Source organism: Mustela nivalis (genome assembly GCF_964662115.1).
Source record: "Mustela nivalis genome assembly, chromosome: 2".
Lineage (NCBI taxonomy): Eukaryota > Metazoa > Chordata > Mammalia > Carnivora > Mustelidae > Mustela > Mustela nivalis.
The window spans coordinates 162,315,311-162,328,735 of NC_139021.1; the positions used below are offsets into that span (position 1 = coordinate 162,315,311).

General features: G+C 52.3%; 1 protein-coding gene and 1 long non-coding RNA gene across 4 annotated transcripts in view; one reads left to right on the plus strand and one right to left on the minus strand.

Moving 5' to 3' along the window:
* Positions 1 to 13,425, minus strand: part of SH3PXD2A (SH3 and PX domains 2A) — a 233,736-nt gene that overhangs the window by 156,141 nt on the left and 64,170 nt on the right. The gene's annotated exons all lie outside the window — the stretch shown is intronic.
* Positions 9,399 to 12,385, plus strand: LOC309860394. The gene is made up of 3 exons (XR_014309339.1): positions 9,399 to 9,458; positions 10,878 to 11,006; positions 11,978 to 12,385. It is a non-coding gene; the product is annotated as an uncharacterized lncRNA (long non-coding RNA).

The following is a 13,425-nucleotide window of genomic DNA, read 5'->3' on the forward strand; positions in this document are numbered from 1 at the left end:
TATTAAAATTCATCAAGCTGTAAAAACAACACGTAAGCAGAAGACCTAGTCACGTAATTTACCACATTAATCAAATAAAGAAAAAAAAACTAAATGATCATTCTCATATAGGGAGATGAAGTATTTGCTAAAACTCAACATCCATTTATGATTTTTTTAATTTAACAAACAAAAAATAGGAGTACACTTTCTTAATCTGAAAATGTTTATCTACCCATAATGATCCCCAGGGAATGGACTCTGGGACAAAACAAGGATGTTGCCCACTATGACTACGTCTATCCATTACTGTACCAATGATCCTTGCCACGGTCCCTGCCAAGGCATTAACACAAGAAAAAGAAATGAGAGACTCAGAGGGAAAAAAAAAAACCATCAGTATTCACAACCCATGACACTATATACAGAATCCAAGAGAACCTTCCGGAGATCCATACCTCTGGACTTTGGAAATTTCTAACACTCTTATTAAAAAGAAATTAATGGGGTGCCCGGGTGGCTCAGTCGGTTAAGCATCTGACTCTTGGTTTTGACTCAAGTCACAATCTCAGGGTCATGAGATTGAGGCCGGCATCGGGCTCCGCGGCAGAGTCTGGTCAAGATTCTCTCTGTCCCTCTCCCTCTGCCACTCTCCCAGCTCACACTCTCTAAATAAATAAGTAAACATATAAATAAATAAGTAAATAAAATCTTTAAAAAAAAATAGCCCCCAGAAGGTATAAGACACTAGGACTTAAAGGAAAAAAGGGATGAAAGAGCTCTGAAGGAGGAGGGTGGCGAGGGTTGCATGCCAGTGCGGATGTTGTTAGGGCCAATAAACTAGACAATTCAAAGGGTTCAAACAGTCCATTTTATGGTGTGTATATTTTACCACAATTTTAAAAAATTGTAAGTTTTACGTTATGTATATTTTACCATCATAAAAATAGAGAGACAAAAGATTTACGATACGGACAACCGGCAGAGCGTGGACATGATGAACTAGAGATGAATCATTGAAATTCTCTCCTTCTCTGCCCAGGAGTGGCCATGCAAAGTGCACGGAGCGGGGCCCTTGAGTCTGGAGCCTGGGCTCTGAACTGGACCAGCTGACCGAGGGACCCTCTGCAAGGTACTCATCCTTGTCTGTGTGCTGGGGAACACGACACAACTCAGGGGCAGACAGGAGGGCCCAGACAAGATGCTGTGGCAGACGGGTTCTGTAAGCAGAAAGAGGCCACTCAGGCATGAAGCGGGTTGGCAGTTGCTCAAAACGTTCCCAAGATGAGCTCAGGTTGAGGGAGCCGCAGCCAGGGAGACAGCCAGGAGGCAGAGCGGACCAACCCACCCAGGCAAGGAGCTGCCCATGTCGGATGCATTCGTTTGCTGAGGACGGGCCCATGCCAGGCTGAAGCCAAGACACAGGGCGCTGCAGCACACCCCAGCTTCAAGAGGGGCCCAACCCAGCTTCCAAAAGTCCTTAACAAGTCGAAGAAGTCTTCCTGGGCCATTTTCGGGAAAATAATGCAAACTTGAACCACCTCAAGTCCCTTCCTGGTCTAGCCTTTATCGGTGATGTGCCCTGCCCCGCGTAAGTACATTTCCGAAAGAGTGTAAGTCAGGGCCCATGATCTGTTTGGGCGCTGGGAGAGCCACACGGGCACAAGGGATGGACCCAATGGTGTTAGAGGAGTGTCAGCCTGAGAGGTGTATAAAGGCTCAGAACGGGAACTCGGGGCAGGATGAGATGAGCGCCGCTGGGGTGAGCCAGCAGACAGACTTCTTGGAGGAGGACACAACAGGGCAAAGCCTTCCAGGAAGGACAGGGAGGAAGGCAAGTATGAAGGCTTGGCAGTGGGAGTGTCAGGATTTCTAGATGGAACAGTCAGACCGGAGTGAATGGACTTGTTTGTGAACCCCAGGAAACGCTGCCGTGTGTGAGAGAGAGCGGTGGAGGCCCCGGATAACTTGTTCCAGGGATCTGAGGATACAGGCTGACGCCACTCCATGGGGCACTGGGCATCACTAGGATCACTGGAAACGTCATGTGATGGAGAGTGTCATTTCCAGACCTTGAGGGTCATGCCATCGGTCGTTGGAGACTCTAGGGTGGGGACAGCAGGTGCGATGCTCCAGAGGTCTGCTCGGGAAATAACACCCACCAAACCGCTGTCGACAGCAGCTGGGTCTGGCGACTTGTTGGCTTTGTGGTGAGTCTGAGATGAACACCACCCAGGACAGGAGGCTGGGGGTGCCACTGGAGTCCTTCATTCTTCCCAGCTGAAGACATTCTAAATGTGTATTTAAAGACCACCAGTCTGCAGGGAGCGCCACATCATCGGCCTCTCCAGGGAGCCCACACATGTCAATGTCCAAGGTAAGCTCTCAGGAAGGTGTGGGCTTGGCCTCCTATGTACAAGGTCATTGGAACACACTCTCCAGCCAAGGTTCCTTGACTCTAATTCCCACTCTGCAAATCCTGCCCTGGGACCACTCCTATACTCCCAGAGCTGAAATCTCAAGACAAAGCAGACTCGGGATTTCATGAGCGTCCCAGCCTCTACTCTTCCCTGCCCCGACCATGACCCACCACGAAGGGGCAAGTAACTAGCAGGAACTGCATGCTCAAAAAAAAATCCACTGTATTGATCCTCCCCTGCCTGCCTCTCCAGGCTGTTGTATGAGTCAAGAAGAATTCAAATATTGAGCAATTACTATGCACCATCCACAGGTAGGCAGGATTAGGCCTGTGTTTTATAGATGAGGAGACAGGTACATAGCGAAGGTAGGTAACTTGCTCAACAACACAGAGCAAAGGAGTAATGGAGGCGAGAGTCACCAGGCTTCCCAAAGCTATGCATTTCCCCCTTGGAGGCAGGACAGCACAGACAGGGTCTCCCCGGTGCACAAAAGCCCCTTGCCCACACAGGACCCACACCACCACTGTTATGATTTATCTACTGTCTTTCTTTAGGTTCCTTTCTGGAAAGCTTGAGTGCTTAGTTGGATGTTAGTTTCCTATTCCTGCTGTAAGAAATGACCACAACTTAGTAGCTTAAAGCAATATGAACTCCTTTTCTTAGAGTTCTGGGGGTCAGAAGGTCCACAATGGGTCTTTAGGGGCTAAAACCAAGGTGTCAGCAGGACGGTTTCCTTCCCAAGATCCCGGGGAGAATCTGTTGCCTTGCCATCTGGAGCATCTAGAGGCCACCTGCATTCTTTGGCTTGTGGCCCCTCCCTTCATCTTCAAAGCACATTACTCCAAACTCTGCTCTGTTCTCACTGTTCCTTCTCTGGCTCTCCTGCCTCCCTCTTATAAGGACCCCTGTGATTACACTGGGCCCATCTGGATGACCTAGAATATTCTTCCCTTATTTTTTTTTTAAAGATTTTATTTATTTGAGAGAGAGAGTAAGAAAGCAAGTGGGGTGAAGGTCAGAGGGAGTGAATCTCACACAGATTCCCCACTGAGCGTGGAGCTCGACACAGGACTCAATCCCATGACCCTGAGATCATGACCTGAGCTGAAACCAACAGTCAGACTCCCAACTGACTGAGCCACCCAAGGGGTCCCATCTTCTCCCTTTCTTAAGATCCTTAATCACATCTGCAAAGTCCCTTTCACCATTTAAGGTAACAGTCACAGATTCTGGGGATTCGGATATGGATAACTTTGGGGAGCCACTATTCATCCTAAGTCACATCCAAAGCAATAATGTCTGTAAAGTCATAAGCGTCTGATGTGCGTGTGTGTGTGCTAAGTATTAGTTTAGGGATGTTGTACCACAGATGGAGTGGCTTCAACAACAAAGCTGTACTGTCTCGGTTCTGGAGGCTAGAAGTCCAAGATCAAGGTGTTAGTGGGGCCGTGTCCATGCTTCTCTCCTAGTTCCTGATGGTTTGCCAGCAATGCTTGGTGCTTCTTGGTTTGTGGGAGCATCAGTTCCATCTCCCCCTCCATCCTCACACAGTATCCTCCTATGTGCGTTCCTAGGTCCAAATTTCTTCTTTTTACAAGGACACCAGTCACTGGATCTCGGAGCCCACCCTACTGCAGCATGACCTCATCTTAACTAGTTACATTGGCAACAACCCTATTTCCAAATAAGGCCACATTTGAGGTGCTGGAGACTAGGACTCCGGCCTATGAATTTGGGGGAACACACCAGCCTTCAACCCCTAACACCAACACACACTGAAACAATATATAATCATTGAAAGGTAAAAGCATTTGCTCACACACCGCCCCCAAAATTTCTTCCCAAATTCACAGTGGTACCTATACAACACTCTGGAAAATGTGAATCACAGTAACAAATGGTGCACAGCCAGTCAGATCCGGATTCAAATCGGTTTCCTCATCTGTAAAATGATGACAGTGACAGAGAGCCTGACGCGATGGAGACAAGGTGTGTAAAGCTCTGGGCACAGAGTTGGGCACAGACTGAGGGCCCCAGACACATTAGCTGTTCTTATCACTCTTGTCGTGGCACTAGTCGGGAGGGAAGGGTGCAGCCCCTGAGGTCAGGGAGGCAGCAGGGAGAGCTTGGGGACAGACAGGCCTGGCTGTGAGCATCTCGGGGCCCCCAGGGAGCTGTCCAGCTGGTGTGCGTGGGCTGGGCTTGGGGAGGAGGCCTCTGGCTGTTCCAGGAGCTCATCAGGTGCGTGGGCGCTGCCTGGGACATGTTGGACATTAATGTGTGTATGTGTTGGTGGAGGGGGGTAGGGCTGAGAGCCCAACACCAGCGGCAGGACATGCACACAGGGAAGAAAGCAAAGACGAACAGGACGGCGCTAGCCCTGGAAGCCTCCTCAGGTCGAGAAGGTGTCCAAACTGGTGGCTACTCTGTCTCCCCCCTGGAACTTCCCCCCATCCCCACTCCCCGTTGCCACCAGCCAATGCTGACCCACAGCCTTGTAAGAAAGAACAGTGAATGGGAGTCAAGAGAGGAGGATTCCAGTTCCGGGCTGCTGAGGCTTGTGGGGAACTAGGGCAGTTCAGACGAAATACCTGTCCTGTTCCATAGGTGCTGGGAAGATCCAAAGGGAAGACACACAAGAAAATGCTGCCAAATGCCAAACACGATTATTCCTACTTCACTTCTCGGAGCCTCAGTCTACTCGTCTATGAAATAGGGTCAAGTCTGTTTTTCTCCTCTTCGTGGGCCAAAGCAAAGTTGAACAGGGAAAATACATCTGCAAAGCCCTGTAACACGGCCAGGCCCAGCGGGACCATCAAAAGCAGTCGCTTCCCTCCATAGTGCTTTCCTGTCATTAATACTCTAGCTAGTGACAGAATGCTTGAGGTCCCAAGTCAGAATTCCATATCACTCCTTCCTAGCTAGGGGACCTTGACCAAGTCACCTAACCCCCCCTGGGACCCAATTTTCTCATTTGTAAGGTGGAGGTGGGTAAGAACAGCCAACCCATGGTGGTGTGTGGATTCAATGAGATAACACAGGTGAGCAGGTACTTGGCTCCCTGAAGGTGCCTGATGAATGGGGCCGATGCGCGGGATCACCTTTTCCAGGGTGAAGAGAATCCAACACACCCTTCCTATCTCCGCTTCCTATGGCCCTTTCCGGGAAGCTGCTCAGGGTGATCAACCTGGCTATTCCGCCCTGTCAATGGCTGAAAGAAATTGACAGGCTTCACTTAAGGCTCTTGCACTTTGTCCCAACAGGAGACCATTCAGGCTCCCCTTGGCCAAGAGGGAAAGGGGTGATGGTAGGGCAGCTGACGCCCTGAAAAGCTGGGGGCTGCCAGGGCGGGGTCAGAGGGGTGGGATTCAGTCAGCTCTGAGTCCGGCTTCAGGTGGGTGGGGTAGAGCTTCCCCTGGACTTGAGCCTGAGGCGTGGTTTCCTACTGCGGATCTGGAGCTTACTCCTGGCCCCTCCCAACCCCACAGTGTGTCAGCCTCTGGCTGCTTGTCACCCCCACTTTCCTCTGGTCCCCAGGAAAGTGCAGGGCTGGAGAAGCCCGGTGCCAGGGCCGGGACAGGGAGTACCGTGCAGTGTGAGGGAGCAGGGCTGGAGGGGTCTCCTGAGACTGAGAGGAAGAGCTTGGACTTCCTCCTCCAGGCAACAGGGAGCCCCGGAGGGTGCTGAGCAGAAGCAACCCTGTGGAAGTGGGATTCTAGAAAGATAAATCTGGCCAGTTCATGGGATGGAGCGGTGGTAAAAGAGACATCTGTGTGTGAGACAGACTGCCAAAGAAATCCGCCTCTCCACAGAGGATGAGGCCAGCCTAAGATGAGCCTGCCCACACTGGGGTGTGTGTGTATGTGTATGTGTTTTCCTGGCTGAGGTCACCCTGTTCCCTTCTGCAGTGGGGATGGGGCCTCTATCTATCCCTTGGCCTCAGAAGAAACCCTCCTGAAGTTTCTAACCCCCATCCCCACCCCCAAGCTGCCAGACACCCCCCTCCCCCAACACCCACCTCCAGGGACCACGACAAAGTGAGAGGCCCTGAAGAAGGTGAAGAAGAAGAAAAAACATACTCCCACCTTCTGACTTACGTTCTTTCTGGCTGAACCACACACCCAACCCCAGTGTTTGTCAGTTCTTTTTATGCTCATCTTCCCTCTAAGGGGCTCAGAACTGTGAGCCTCAAAGTGTCCTCCTAGCCACCATGGGATCAAATTCTGGCCAGAGTTGGACAAAGAAAGCATGTTCTTGGCAGAGAAGAAACCAAGGTAGACCTTTGGTGGTCCCAGACCCAGACTACTGTTTAAGGCAGTGAGATTCCAGAGCTGATCCCCAACACACTCCCTTGATACAGTACTCTCTTGGAGAGAAGCCAAATGGGATGTTTTAATAAAAAATCCAGAGTCCTTCCCTTCCTCCATCACCTTCTCCAAGCTTCTCCTTCCCCCATTTGTTGGAATACAAATGGGTCAGGGTACTTCCAGCCCCACCCTCATCCTTCCCCACCCCCATAAAGTCTGCGTGAAAGGAAAAAACAAAAGAGTAAGCTAAAGAAGGCTGGAGTTGCTGAGAAAAGTCCAGTTCTTTCCAAACACTTGCCCTGGTCAATATGGAACCCTGGCTTCCCAACAGCTCACTTCTCCTATGCTCGGAAGCACTGTTGGTCAGCACCAATGTTGGGTGGGTCATCCTAAAACTCAAGAAGGGTGCTGAAAGCTTCTTCATAGGTGCTTGAAGTCCCAGCAAGACCATGGACTATCAGGTGGACCCAACAAAAGACAAGCAGGCCCAGGGAGTCCTGGCCAGGAGCATTCTACACCCGGTGACTTGGTTAGGTCACCGCCCCATACTGCCAATTTCCTCCTCCATTAGAAGCTTCACAAACAGCATAAGAGACAGAAACATGTGAAACTTTCTGAAGGTTCTAGTGGAGGGAGTGCTAAGTTGCGCCATCTCCAACACTGTTGTGATCTGTTCCCATCCAGTGGTTTTATCTCTGGCTTCTTGACCTTTGTTGGCTCTCTGCCTCCCAGGAACACAAGCCTCTTCATGACCTCTGCACCACTGACCTCTCCAGTCAGATGTCCTATTAACCTCTGCACATCCCCACACACTGCACAGCCTGCTTGCAATCCTCCCTAGACATAAGATGCCAGTCCCCATTCAGGCTGTTCTGTGCCTTTGCACAGAATGCCACCCGCCATGTGATCTCTTGCCATCAATATCTCTGAGGCCTTTGCACAGGTTTATCCCTCATTTACTCCCTCCTCTACATTGCTTCTGTAGTTTGGTCATATTTCTAGAACTCTACTTAACCACTATATTGTGATTATTTGTTTATACATATGCCTCCTTTCAAAAGTTGTACATTTCTTGTAAACAACATCTGTGCCTTGATATGCTCAGTTTCCATCACAGCATCTGAATCATAGCTGGGCACACAACTAGACTACATTTCCCAGCCTCCCTTGCTGGGAGGTATAGTCATGTGACTGAATTCTGATCAATGGAATACAAGCAGGGATGATGGACACCTCCTCCAGACAACCCATAATATCTCCCTACAACCCTTCACATTCCCTCTTCCCTCCCCTGCTGACTGGATACAGAGATCCATGGGGGGCGGAGTCCCCACATGGAGGAGTCTAGGTCCCTGAATGACAGCCTACAGCATAGCCCTCCAGTAACCAGTTTAGGTCTAAGATGTGAGCAGGAAAAAATCCTCTATTACAAGTCACTGGAAGTTTGTTACACAGTATTAGCCTGTCTTCCCTGACTAATACAAAGGAATTCAGTCATAGTCTGATGAACCAAACTGAAAGAGGGAAGACTTAATATAAAATGCATCTACCCTGTCCCCTTCCACTGATCCCATCACGCATCACGTCCCCTACATGATCGAACTATTCCTGAAGCCAAGCCATCAGCCCTCTTCCCGCTACCCTATCCAGCAGATCACAAATACAGCGTTTAGAATGCCGTGCACTAAGGAAGGGTGGCCCAACAAGGGTGGGGACTGAGGACTTGCCAGATGACTTGTAAAAGTCACCACAAGTGAATGAGCCCCAACTTGAGATCCTGGTTCCACAAGTTTGTAGAAGGCACACCAAGACACAAAGCTGAATTGTAGGAAAAGGCCTTCTTCTACCCACACAGGCATCTACAACCCTGACACATGACCGTTCAAGCTCACGGGAACATTTCCAAGGACGGGAACCCACCACCTCTGAGGCAGCCCACACCAACCACCCTTGGCAGCTTCTGGAGTGTGCTGGAATGGCATTTCTCTTACAGAGCCCCATTTCACCAGGCCAAATTCCCATGCGGCCACTAAGCCTGAGACCAAATGGGAGAAAGATCACATTCGGACAGAAGGAAGAAAAATAAAGAGAAGGACTTCAAATGTATCCTTCCAACACCTTCCACCCTCACGACTCAAGGTGTGATCTAAGACTAGATGATCTAAGACTAAGATGATCTAAGACTCTGGTGAGACTATCCTCACCAGAGAGCTTGGTGGAAATGCAGAATCTCAGGCCCTGGGCAGACCTACTGAATCACAATCTGCATTTTAACCACATCTGAGTAGTTTGTGTGCACGTTAGAATCAGAAAGCCCTCACTGTCTTTGCCATAAGGATCCCAGCTAATCTTTAGCAGCTTTCCCACAGCAAGTCCAGCCTATCCACAAAGATGGACATGAGGAGGAGGAATGGGAGCCAAACTGTAGAACTTGCCTTTCAAGGGGAGGGCAGGTCTGGCACCCCGTTCCCTACACTCAGCACCGGCTTGCCGTGCATTCATGTATTTCTTCAACACCAATTTCCTGAGCACTATGTGCTGAAAACAATAAAATGTGACAATGTGACAGGGCTGGCAGGCTCTTTGAGGAAGTGGTCAAGGAAGGCCTTTCTAGGAGCGGTCATGTGAGTTGAGGCTGGAGTGCCCAGGAGTCAGCTGCTTGAGAATCTGGGGGAAGAGTTTCCAGGCAGAGGGAACAGCAATGACAAAGGCCCTGCGGCAGCATTATGCTTGGTGTCCCAGGAACAAGTGGGTGAGCAGTGAATTAGAGCCAGCAAAGGAGGGCACAGGGGACTAATCTGGAAGGGTGCGCGGGGGCCCACCACCCAGGGCCTGGGGGCAGGATAAGAAGTTGGGAGGTCGTTCCCAAAAGAAAGAGAGACTTCCAGAAGGTTCTAAATGGGGTGTGATGTAATCTCACTTATGTTTTTAAAGGATCGCTCTGCTTGGTGGGAGGACAGGAGTGAGAGGAGGGGGACCCCTGAGGAGGCCAGCTCAGTTGTCCAGGTATGCTGGGCAGAGATGACAGGACTGGACCAGAGTGGGGACACAGCAGACAGAGAGGAAGGGGAGCAGAGCACTGCTGCACTTTGAGGGAGGTCATACGGGACATACGGACTTGCTGTTGGGTTGGCTAGGGGACATGACTGGCCGGGTCTGGGGCGATCCCCACTGGGTTGGAATCCCTTTGGCCCCTCAGGCACTCGGAATAGCTGAGCCAGGCCGTCCAAGTACCGTGACCCAGACTCACGGCCTCAGGCGCTGACGTTGCAGCCTCTGTCCTGAGAACTTCCTCCCTGGTCACCGAGGTTGGCCATTCGGCCCACAGGAGTCTTTCCGTGGCACTTCTCCTTAGGCCAAAGGCTTCCTGGTGTCCCTTCACATTTCCGGAAAGAGAGGACAAGGTGGAGCGCAGATGGAAAAGGAAAAATCCCCAAAGCAAAAATGATAACTCAGGCAGAGCTGCCGGGGGAGCCTGGTAAAGCAGCCCCACTCAGCGAGGCAAGCCACCAGGGCTGGGCTTGGGCTTCCCTAGCTCCATGCTCGGCTCTGTTTTGCCAGGCTTCCCTGCGGGGAGAGCTCCACTCTGGCCAGGGAACCAGGAAATGCGAGAGGAAAATGTCCCCATGGGGCGCTGGGTCCTCCAGACCACCCTGGTGCCCAGCTGTCGGCTGCTTGTCCAGGTGCCAGCCCTGCTGCTGACCCAGGTAGTGCCTTCCTCCCGGAGACCTTGACATGGGGGTCACCCGCCTAGCACGGGTGCAGGAGGCAGGGGAAGAGCAAGGAGGGAAGGGGCTGGCTGCTTGAGGGCAGCCAGGTGCCTGTGTGCGGGCTACCTCCCTCAGCGGCTCTCCCTCCACACACGCAGGACTCTCCCTGACCTTCACATGGGCCCAGGGCCATCCTGCCTCCACACCTTTGCTCACACCGATTTCCCTGCCCCCTTCTCAGGCTACCGAAAGCCTGGACCCTGGACCCAAGGCAGGAGGAAGGGAATCCAGCATTCGCCGGACGCCTCCTCTATCTGCATCACTGTCTGTCTTTCTTTCAGAAAGTATCTGAGCACAATTATCCCTCCACGTGAAAAAAGTGTCGGGCAATCGTGGCAACACCTGAACGGTCGCCAAATCTGGGAAGTAGAGCCACTGAGATGTCATATTGTTTTCTGTAGGATTAAACCATTTCAGAACTAGAAACAGAAACGCCGGAACAGAGAAGCTGACTGGCTGCAATGCAGAGAAGCTGCTGGAAGGGCCAGACGGCAGCGCGGGAAGTCCTGGTAAGAACGCCGTGCGTGCAGGTGAGGCATCAGGAGGGCTTGGCTGGGGGGCTGAGTCGGTCCAGGGGGAAAGGAGGGGTGGGGGCGGGAGGTGGGAGAGAGGTGTGGGGGGAGAATGCAGGGAGGGGTCTAGATAGGAGCTGGGGTTTATATGTGCCGAGGGGCAAGCAGATGTGGGGCTTCTCAGTAGAGATGCCTTGCAGGGCCGCCGATGGGCCGGCTCACAGCCAGTCCCACCCTGAACCTAGTGACTTACCCATGACATGCTTACCCCCTACCCATCCCTAGGTGATGACAGAGACTTGGAGCACAGGACAGCCCCTCACTGAGAGAACAAGTCCAAGGGAGAGCAGAGCCCTGCCTGAGCCTATGCCAGTGGTCCACCTCCCCAGATCAACAACAGCTGGTGAGGTAGTCCGGGGACCAGCCTGACCCTACAAGAGCAGCTCCCTATCCTGCCCGGCTATGTCTAGCAGGGATAGCACTGGGGCAGGTGTGGCCTTAGAGGAACAGCTAGCATGGGGCGGGGTGGGGTGGGGGGGAATTAGGTGATGGAACACACAGCTGAGACCCAGGAGACCCTCTGTCCAGCCAGAGAAGGGAAAGAGCCAGCCCGAGGTTCCTGCCCACCATGTCCCCAGCCCTTCCCACAGGAACCCAGGGCTCCACTCTCTAGGGCAGCCCGGGTGAGGGCTGAGAACACTGCCAGCCCAGGGAAGGGAGAATGCAGTCATGTCTCTTCTAGGAAGGGGAAGAGCCAAAGGCTGGCCATCAGGGATGCCCTTTGGAGACAGAGTATCCTCCCACCAGGGTGCCCAGACTGTCACCTGATACCAAAAGGAATGTCTTTGAAAAGGTTAATTATGAGGCCGATGCCCGATGCCACATACTCCCCCAAGAAGGAGGAGGGCAGCCTCCCTCCCCCAACCAGCTTTTACCTTCAAGGTTGCAGACCTGTCAAGCCCCTGACCCCAGCCCTGTCCTTCTCCCAGAATCCTGCTCAGGATGTGACAGCACGTGGAGAGGGAGATAGGAACAAGAGAGACCCCGACTGACAAAGACATACCACAGCAAGAGAAAATGCCTCCAGAAAAGTCTTGGGAAAGGCTCCAGAGACCAACAGTGTCATGCCAGGAGACAGGCTCAGACTCAGAGACCCCTGGAGAGATAGAGATAAACAGAGAAACTGGAAAAAGAGCGAGGTGGAGAGAGAACACCACAGGAAGAACCCAAGACTCGGAAGCAGAGAACAGACCAGGAGCCTATGCAGGGAAACTGAAAATTCTCTCTGCCCAGCCTAAAGCCTTCCTCCCCAGCCTGGGTGGAGGGTCAGGGTAGCAGCCCCTCCAGCGGGCCACCGAAGCCTTCCTGGCATGGGTAGGCATGGACCCGTCTCCTCTCCAAGGTGTCAGGGCCTCCCAAATGGGCTCCGCAGTGCTCTGGCCCACATAGGGGCCACATCAAAGTTACAAGTGGCAATGGACGAAAGGGGTTCAGCAGGCAGATTCCAGAGCCACACTGCGCAGTCTGAATCCTGAACCCCTCAATTGCAGGGAGGGCAGTTCTGCAGCTGTACCCTTCTCCACCTTGGGTCTCAACTACATAGCCAAGAAAGCCAGGCGTTCCAGAGTAGCTCGAAGTGTCCCAACTGCACCAAAAAATACATACACTGATGGACAGAATCTCACTGTTGAGTCCTCCTACATTTGGTACATCTCTTGGCCTGTCTCCCCTGTCTTGGTCCCTGTCCCACTGCACTGTAGGACAGAATTAGGAACAGGCATGGCCCAGCACCCCAAGGGACACACACAGGGCTTCCCTCCACCTTCGCACTGGGGGTTCCTCCTCCCAAGGTTCCAAGGCAGAGAGTGGAGCGCATCTCCTTGAGGAGCCAGGCGGGCTGGCCTGCACCAGAGATGCCCTCACCAGCCAGCACTGTCTCAGTGGGAAGAACGATCGCTTGGCACATGCCAGAACCAGGCTCTCTGAAAGCTTCTTAACTCCAGCTCAGGAAGCAGCCTCCTGTTTCCTATTTGGGTTTTTTTTTTTTTTCTTTCCTTAAGGGGCATCTGAATGTGGTCCATAAAGCCCTAGGGACACCCCTGTGACCTCCCATTCCTAGCCTCTGCCCAACCTGCTGCCAGCACCAAGCTCAGATTTGGGTGTGGCCGAACCAGCCACTGTGTTCTACTGGGCACCAGATACATGTAGACAGAACCCAACCCCGGTCGGCATTTGGGGTCATCGGCTGGCCAGTCCTACAGCATTCACTGATCACAGCTTCGGGTGCCCAAGACCCTTTCATGGCTGGGAAAATGTTCCCCTGGTTCACGCTGGACAGACACGGTGTCCACAGCGCCCCTGCCTTCCTCCGGAATAACCACTATCCTGATGATTTTCTGTAGCTGCTCCAGGTTTGTGCGTGAAGGCCTCTTGGGTC